General features: G+C 48.8%; 1 pseudogene; it reads right to left on the bottom strand.

Annotated features, from left to right (window-relative positions):
- Nucleotides 1-1,708: 1,708 nt before the first annotated feature.
- Nucleotides 1,709-1,828, bottom strand: LOC136662696 (5S ribosomal RNA; annotated as a pseudogene).
- Between the last annotated feature and the right edge of the window lie 7,908 nt (nucleotides 1,829-9,736).

Below are 9,736 nucleotides of genomic sequence, written 5' to 3'. Positions count from 1 at the left end.
GTGCGCAAACCAGGCTTAAGGTCATGTAGTTAGAGCTAGAGTGGGTAGCCATTGCTCATACCTTGACAGGACAGAACGGTGGAGACTTGGCAGACAGAAGATGGACCCACAATAGCAGTGCAGCGGCAGTACAGGAGATGGACTCTCAGTAGCAGTGCAGCGGCAGTACAGGAGATGGACCCTGATGGGGGGTGCAAGACACAGAAATTTGGCATTTGTTAAAGCTGTGTTAAGCACCAGGTCATACACTTCACCCTCAGGTCCAGCACCCCACTTTGGACTGCACATGATGACAATGACCACCAGGCCCCCCGACCCCTCTCCTCCAAACAGCACACCCCCTAGCAAACTTTTCAACTTGCCCCCCCCGGAGGACAGTATCTTCGCAAGTCTTTTGCATACAACAGAATCCCCCATACAGAGGTGTAGCTGCCCCAGTATAGGTAGCCAGTAGCCAAGTGATGCCTCAGTATAGGTAGTCGGTAGCCAGATGACCCCCCAGTATAGGTAGTCAGTAGCCAGATGACCCCCCAGTATAGGTAGTTAGTAGCCCGGTGATCCCCCCAGTATAGGTAGTCAGTAGCCAGATGACCCCCCAGTATAGGTAGTTAGTAGCCCGGTGATCCCCCCAGTATAGGTAGTCAGTAGCCAGATAACCCCCCAGTATAGGTAGTTAGTAGCCCGGTGATCCCCCCAGTATAGGTAGCCCAACGATGCCCCCAATAAAAATAAATAAACAATACTCACCTTACCTCGATCCCACGTCGGTCGGCGCGGCTTTTCTTCTTCCTCCCGCTCTGTCCGCTCGGCGGGAGACACTGATGGCCCGGCGCTGTGTGATGACATCATCACTACAGCGCCGGGCAGCTCCAGTCTCCCGCACAGAGTGGAGAGAGCGGGCGGCTGCGATACACGCAGGCTGTGGATACAGCCTGAGTGTATCGCCTGCTCCCTTCCGCTCACCGCATCTGAAGGTGAGCGGAAGGGAGCAGGGCAGCGGGCGGTGTGCACACAGCGCACCAGCCCGCTGCCGGCCCCCTGGAGCGGGTGGAGAGCGGGTGCGCTGACTCCCTCCGCTACCTCCCCGCAACCTCCTCATTACCCCCAGATTTTCACTTTTACCCCATTTGGGGTAATTTACCCCTGTTCCCCGACCACTGGGCTAGTGCAAGGGCCCACTTCTAAAGGAAGCACCACCACCACTGCAGCAGCACCGGTGGCTATTACTGAATCCTGCAGTTGTGCGGCAGCCACCGGAAGTCTCCTTGGGGCAGTGGTGTCACTAGAGGGGTTCAGGGGGGTACAGGCCACACTGGGTGTCGCGCACAGGGGGGTGATGTGCACTAGTGACCAAAATCGCTAAAATTGTGGTTTTTAGGAATAATACCATCGTGTTATATACCACTCGATGCGTAATTTACAGCAGAATGCAATAAAAAAACCAGAGTGAAATATTATTATTATTATTATTATTATTATTATTATTATTATTAATAACAGTATTTATATACCGCTTTTCAACTAGAAGTTCACAAAGCGGTTTACAGAGAAAAATCAAATATCTCCAATCTGTCAAAAAATGGTTGGTTGGCAACCTTCAGTCTCGAAAGACTATGGTATAAGCCTACAGCCCCCGGTATTCCCAGGCGATCTCCCATCCAAGTACTAACCAGGCCTGACCCTGCTTAGCTTCCGAGATCATGGTATAAGCCTACAGCACCCGGTATTCCCAGGCGGTCTCCCATCCAAGTACTAACCAGGCCTGTTCCTGCTTAGCTTCCAAGATCAGACGAGATTGGGCATGTGCAGGGTAACAGTTGCTGTCAAAAGTTATGGCCAAAAAACCAGAAAACAAAAATTCAACTGTCTTATGTAACAATAAAGTACATTTCCTTAATTCAAAATGGACCAATGACACTGATTGTTTGAAGAGCCAATGAGATGTTATTAGGACATAGCATGGAACCAATAAGGTGATAGTAAGGTGACTCTTACTCTGACTGGGGGGAGGTGTGACAAACTAGTGACTAAAATTTGTTAGAAGTAATTCCATCATGTTATATACCATTTGATGCGTAATTTACAGCAGAATGCAATGAAGAAACCACGTTGAACTGTGTTCTGTCAAAAGGTATTGCCAAAAAATCAGCAGGGTGGGGCAATGGTACAACACCCGCCCACCACCTGGGTCATTGCTCTCCCACTACATGGGAGGAGGTCCATCATGGGGCTAACGTGCTGGCCTCCTGCACTGGGTGATGCAAACTCTAGTGATGCCACTACCTCAGGGGAAGGGTCTTTTGTCCCCTTCCCCTGGGGAAAGCCCCAAGCCCCACAATGGGGCTTCTTAAGTCTGTGCCAGCTATTTTGTGTGCCTTACGGCATGTTTGCAACACCCAGCTCTGGCAGTACGCTCATACCGCCAGCACTGACAAGCTCAGGATAGAGTTCCAAACCCCTTGCGCCACCCCGGGAGAGTCACGGATGTGCCAGAAAGTACATTTGTGACTACTTCACTGCTAGTTGAGCCAGCACAAGGGTGTGCACTGGCTCCCAGAGGCCAAATCCAGCCCCAGACCCAGTAATTTTGCACCGGCGGAGGGTGGCCAGCATGTGAGGTTGGAGAAGGTGGTGGGAGAGCTTCCATGTCAGGGTGAAAGGTTTACCTAGCCTTGACATGCTAGATTTATATGTGCAAGGGGTTATTTGGGGAGAGCATTCAAAAATGCAACATTCTGCCTGCAGGACCACCTGGTACAATCCAGAAAAAGAACTTTTCCAGTTGGTTCTGCAGGTTGTATAAACTAGCCTTTGACACTTTAGCTGAAAAGAGATTTGTATCCAGGTCCAAATTCAGCTCTCTGACCACTTTGGTGTTTTTCACCGACAGAACAAGAAGAAAGTCCCAAAAGGCATAAAAACTGGGGGTTTATTACAATTGAGATGGTGTGGGGAGGTGGGCCAGATGGAATTGTAGTTATAGTGTCTCTCCTATAAGGAAAGGAAGACTCATGAGCATCTGCTTTAGACGTCCACAAGGTTTTAGTCATATAAATAAAAATAATCATTAATCAGCTGCTGAAGCATTGAAGAACCTAATCAAAGTCCAGAAATAAAACCAAACGGAAGCAGTGAAATGAGAACTTAAACCTGGAATGCAAGATATGCCTGAGAGATGATGGAAGCATCTTGCTGGCAGTCATCAGTGCTTCTCAGGGAGTGGGGAAATCCGACCCTGCTGTCTGTTCTGGCTGACCTTTTCTGCATAAAGTGTGATTATGGGTAATTGTTGTAATTAAGGGAGCAGCAGAAAAATAACCATTTTGCAGACATGCTGTCCTCATTGGAACAGCTGTACTTTTCTGAATGAGAATCCAGGCACCACTTGCTGCAAGAGCGAACCAGACATGTGTGACTTATTTGAAAGGACTTGATTGTCTTATAGTTTCAAGTACAAGAAGATGGGAGCTGGATTGATGGGGTGAGAAAGAGGGCACTGCATTAAAAAAACAACAAACATGAGTCATACAAGAGCATGTTCTGCTTCTTCCCACCCTCCATGAAGTCTTCTGCACCAGGGAATTTAATTTGGTATTGAGAACTTATGTGGATTGCCAATATTTACTGAATTTGCATAATTCAGACTGCTGTGCTTTCTGGCAGGAAAAGAACATAAGAACAGCCCCACTGGATCAGGCCATAGGCCCATCTAGTTCAGCTTCCTGTATCTCACAGCGGCCTACCAAATGCCCCAGAGAACACACCAGATAACAAGATACCTGCATCATGGTGTCCTCCCTTGCATTGGCATTCTGACATAGCCCATTTCTAAAATCAGGAGGTTGCACATACACATCATGGCTTGTAACCCATAATGGATTTTTCCTCCAGAAACTTGTCCAATCCCCTTTTAAAGGCATCCAGGCCAGATGCTGTCACCACATCCTGTTCCACAGGATGTTCCACAGACCAACCACACGCTGAGTAAAGAAATATTTTCTTTTGTCTGTCCTAACTCTCCCAACACTCAATTTTAGTGGATGTCCCCTGGTTCTGGTGTTATGTGAGAGTATAAAGAGCATCTCTCTATCCACTTTATCATTCCCATGCATAATTTTGTATGTCTCAATCATGTCCCCCCTCAGGCGTCTCTTTTCTAGGCTGAAGAGGCCCAAACACCGTAGCCTTTCCTCATAAGGAAGGTGCCCCAGCCCAGTAATCTTAGTCACTCTCTTTTGCACCTTTTCCATTTCCACTATGTCCTTTTTGAGATGTGGTGACCAGAACTGGACACAATACTCCAGGTGTGGCCTTACCATCGATTTGTACAATGGCATTATAATATTAGCTGTTTTGTTCTCAATACCTTTTCTAATGATCCCAAGCATAGAATTGGCCTTCTTCACTGCCGCCGCACATTGGGTCAACACTTTCATCGACCTGTCCACCACCACCCCAAGATCTCTCTCCTGATCTGTCACAGACAGCTCAGAACCCATTAGCCTATATGTGAAGTTTTGATTTTTTGCCCCAATGTGCATGACTTTACACTTACTGACATTGAAGCGCATCTGCCATTTTGCTGCCCATTCTGCCAGTTTGGAGAGATCCTTCTGGAGCTCCTCACAATCACTTCTGGTCTTCACCACATGGAAAAAAAGAGAAGTGATGAGAACTGTGCAGGAGGTTAACCAATGTTAAGGATAAAACTTTCAGCCAAATCCACAAACCACCTCACGCCTGGACTTTGCCATTCAAGGGTTCAAGAGGCATTGACGCTACCCCGTTTATCCAGAATTGACATAATTCACTTACTCAGTTCTGCCAGAGATGCGGCATCAGTGCCAGACTGTTAGATTTGGGCATTTCTCCTGTTGTCCTCCCATCTTTTTGACTTTGGGGTGATTTTTCTGGCTCTCAGTGCCATTGCTGAGTCAAATTTTCATGTACAAACTGGCAAAGTACTATTGTCTCACTTGGCTGAGGAGTGGTCCATGAGGCAGTTAGTTATGTGGTTAGTGAAGCCCACTGCCGGCCCAACCCTTGAGGCAAGGTGAAGCAGATTGCATCAGTGGCAGATTTCGAGGAGTCCGAGAGGGAGGTGGATTTGGGGTGGGTTTCACCCCAGTCTGCTGCCACCTTCCTCCAGCCCACTGCTGACGCAGGCTGCAATGGTCCACTTCTCACTTGCCTGAGCATCACCCTCTTTACCTCACTCCCTATGCATTCCCTTGAAGCCAGAACTGCAGGACATCTAGCTTTAGTTACAGGGATGACATGTGTCTCGCACTTCCTAGTTTGACATAACCACTCAAGAAGCTTGGTAAGGCACTTTTCTTTTAGCAGCCACAGTGCCAGCATGGAGTGACAGACACTTAACGTCATGCTGCCCCAATGATGCCCCACCTTTCTGTCTTACTTGCCCTGCATATCCTGATCCTACTGCCACCATTTCCTGCCTTGCAACCCTGGAACGCTTTATAGTAGTTAAAATTCTGCAGATCAGCTATTTGGGGCAAGAAAGAGGGGACTAAATCCACCCCCTCGCCTCCCCGTTTCCTGCCAAACAGTTGATAGGTGGGATTTCAAACTGCTTTGGCTGCTTGCGTTTCTGCCATTATATGTCCTACAATGTGCTTTTTCATCCATTACTTTTCAATCCTTGTTGTTGTTGTTCAGTCATTAAGTTGTGTCTGACTCTTCATGACCCCATGGACCACAGCATGCCAGACCCCCCATCTACCACTAACTTCCAGAGTTTGTCCAAATTCATGTTCATTGCCTCCATGACACTATCTGTCCATCTCATCCTCTGCTGTCCCCTTCTCCCTTTGCCTTCAATTTTTCCCAGCATCAGGGTCTTTTCTAAAGAGCCCTCCCTTCTCATGAGGTGACCAAAGTATTTAAGCTTCAGCTTTAGCATCGGTCCTTCCAATGAAGTGTCAGGGTTGATTTCCTATAGGATTGACTGATTTGATCTCCTTTCAGTCCAGGGGACTCTCAAAAGTCTTCTCCAGCACCATTAATTCGAAAGCGTCCATTCTTTGGCGCTCAGCCCTCCTTATGGTCCAGCTCTCACAGCCATACTTTACAACTGGGAAAACCATAGCTTTGACTATATGGACCTTTGTTGACAAGGTGATGTCTCAGCTTTTCATTAAGTTTTCTAGGCTTACCATAGCTTTCTTCCTAAGAAGCAAGCGTCTTTTAATTTCATGGCAGCAGTCTCCGTCTGCAGTGATCTTGGAACCCAAGAAGATAAACTCTCATGGCTTCCATTTCTTCCCCTTCTATTTGTCATGAGGTGGAGGGACCATATACTATAGTCTTAGTTTTTTTTATGTTAAGTTTCAAGCCACATTTTGCACTTTCCTCTTTCACCCTCATCAAGAAGTTCTTTAGATCCTCCTCACTTTTGTATTCACTTTTTTTCTTATTTGGCAGAAATAAAAAATAAAAAGTCACTTGCACCTCTGCTGTTATATGTCACTGTAACGTCCATGGCGGGAGGAGGCCCCTGCCCTGGGGTTGGTACCGAGCATGGGGGGCTTACCCAGTCGAGGCGCGGTGGTTGGCGGTGAATTAATGAACGGGAAGCAGGTATGGCAGCTTTACACAGACGGTTTAATTGAGTCAACCTCTTTAAATTCATGGGGGCTCATTACTTCACGGCCCCCCTCAGTCTAGGCTGACTGGTGTTGTCGTCATCGTCGGAGCGGCTCAGGCCCTGGTCCTCCTGGTTATTTGGAGATTGTAGTCCCGGCCTCCCGGCCCGAGTCCCTTGGCCTTACACCCAGGCTCTGGAGGGCAATGCCCCGGCTGTCTGGGGTCAGGCTGGCTGGCCTTGGGAGGCCCCACAGTACCTTGGTGTCGGTCCCCTTCTCAGTTAGTCCCCCTGGGTTGTAGTTGGCGTCAAGCATCCGTCTTAACAACCACCTCTCTCCAGGGTATGCTCTCTGGGTCTGGGCAGGCCCTGGGTCCTGGAGGTCTCTGCCCCAGCCCCCTTCCTATGGAGGCCTTTCTCCTTTCCCTTTGGCCTGGATCACCTTCTCCCACTGGCTTCCCTCTGGCCTTCCACCCCTCCGGAGAGGAGCAACTTCCCTCTTCCTTCTCCAGCTCCCTTATGAGGCTTACCTAAGGTCTGCCTAACCCCACCCTTCCGGCCCACTTGTCTTCCTGCTCCCAGCTGTTCCCTGTCCCTACTCCTGTGTAGGTGTCCTGCACGGCCCCCAGTCCTGCTGACACTCGGGGCTAACTCCCGAGTAGGCCTTGACTCCCGGGGAGACCCCCGTGCCCTGGGAACTCCTGGCCACCTGGGCTGGGTCCAGGTGACAGTCACCCAAAGCAATCTCCCCATAACAGCTCTTTCTTCAATCTTTCAGTTCTCTTTTACTTATACAGTGGTGCCTCGAATAACGAAATTAATTCGTTCCGCGAGTCCTTTCGTTATGCGAATTTTTCGTTTTGCGAAGCGTGTTTTCCCATAGGAATGCATTGAAATTTAATTAATGCGTTCCTATGGGCAAGAAAAGTCAGAACAAAGTCAAATTTGGTTTACAAAGTGTTTATTAAGTGCTCTTTAAAGGCATACATACTGTACAGAGGATTTCAAAAATGGGGGGATGCTGAGTGGGGAGCTTGAAGGCTGTAATCCTGTGCACACTTTCCTGGGAGCAAGCACAATGGGACTTACTTCTGAGGAGACGCGCACAGGATTGTGCTCTAAGCTGGGGAGGAGGACAGAGCAGCTGCACTCAATTGCTTGCTTTTGCCATGATCATGGGGGAAACGTGAAGGAAATGGGGCAGTGAGAGGGTGAATGAGCGATGGGGGGGATGCTGAGTGGGGAGTTTGAAGGCTGTAATCCTGTACACACTTTCCTGGGAGCAAGCACAATGGGACTTACTTACATAAACTGACATGAAGATCCTCCCCTTACTAGGGTGGATGGGATCATAAACTGGCATGAAGATCCCCCCCTTATTAGGGTGAATGGGATCAGGCTTGGGGGGGGGAGGCTGCAATGGCAGGTTGCTGGGGGGGGCTTACATTCAGATGCTGGATGAGGTGAGTGAAGGCACCCCTCCCCTGCTGTGTGAGTGTGGGGGGGGGCAGAGCATCTGTGTGTGTAAGAGAAGGGGGCAGCCTGTGTGTGTGAGAGAGGGGGGAAAGTGTTTGTGTTGCAGAGAAGTTGTGATGCTCCAGGCTTGGGGTGGGGGGAAAGAGAGGCTGTGATGTTCCAGGCTTGCGGGTGGCACAAAAACGGGCAGGAGCAAGAACGTGCAACCCCTGACAGGCACACAGGAGCCTGGCCCTGTGAGTGAGTGAGTGAGGGGTGGTGAAGAGAGTGTAAGTGTGTGTGTGAGAGGGAGGGAGGGAGGGATGCTGACTGACCCCGCTGCTGCTCGAGGAAACAAAACAAAACAAAAATTCGTCTTGTGAAGCACGGGTCATAAAAATTTGTTGTGCGAGTCACCAGAAATCGCAAAACGCTTTCGTTCTGCGAGTTTTTCGGTGCGCGAGGAATTCGTTATGCGAGGTACCACTGTATCTTGAAAGGGTATATATATACACTGTATATGGGTTTTATATGAACTTCTATCCAGTAAATAAATGAAGTATTACACCTTTAGCTATAACTTGATGTTATTTCCTCGTATGGTGTACCTGCCCAACAAAACATTATGGTATAAAGTTGTTCCACATGATACAGCCTTCAATAAAATTGGCTCTGATAGCAAGAAAGGAAGAGAAACCTTATCTACCAAACTGAGATGAAAATCACAGGTCCTGCTGAATCCCCAGTGCGCCTGGCTGATTGCATCTCTTTCTCCTTTGCCAGTGCAGTACTCGAACACCTACTCATAACCTTTGTCCCCTTTACAAATGCATCTGATACAGCCTGAGAACACTCTGTGCTAGCAGCAAGAACGGGCATGAATGATCCCTTTTGCCACGATCAAACCACACAGTGGAAGAAAATACCAGAAATGTGTTCGATGAATTTCATTGGCATCCTTCAGTCTCGGAAGACTATGGTATCGTGCTCGCAAAGTGGTTCTGGAACAGCATCTAGTGTGGCTGAAAACGCTAATTCAGGAGTGACAATCCCTTCCACACCGGGAGCAAATGTAGTCTGCCCCTGGTGTTTCTCCCTGGCTACGGGCCTTCCTTCTTTGCCTCAGTCTGTTGGGCAAGTGTCGCTTCAAACTGGGAGAGGCCATGCTGCACAGCCTACCTCCAAGTGGGATGCTCAGAGGTCAAGGTTTCCCACCTGTTGAGGTCCATTCCTAAGGCCTTCAGATCCTTCTTGCAGATATCTTTGTATCATAGCTGTGGTCTACCTGTAGGGTGCTTTCCCTGCATGAGTTCTCCATAGAGGAGATCCTTTGGGATCCGGCCATCATCCATTCTCACGACATGACCAAGCCAACGCAGGCATCTCTGTTTCAGCAGTGCATACATGCTAGGGATTCCAGCTCGTTCCAGGACTGTGTTGTTTGGAACTTTGTCCTGCCAGGTGATGCCGAGGATGCATCGGAGACAGCGGATGTGGAAAGCGTTCAGTTTCCTCTCCTGTTGGGAGCGAAGAGTCCATGACTCGCTGTAGTACAGAAGTGTACTCAGGACGCAAGCTCTGTAGACCTGGATCTTGGTGTGTTCCATCAGCTTCTTGTTGGACCAGACTCTCTTTGTGAGTCTGGAAAATGTGGTAGCTGCTATACCGATGCGTTTG

Source organism: Tiliqua scincoides, chromosome 11 (assembly GCF_035046505.1).
Source record: "Tiliqua scincoides isolate rTilSci1 chromosome 11, rTilSci1.hap2, whole genome shotgun sequence".
Classification (NCBI taxonomy): Eukaryota; Metazoa; Chordata; class Lepidosauria; order Squamata; family Scincidae; genus Tiliqua; species Tiliqua scincoides.
This window is presented reverse-complemented; position numbering and strand designations above follow the sequence as displayed.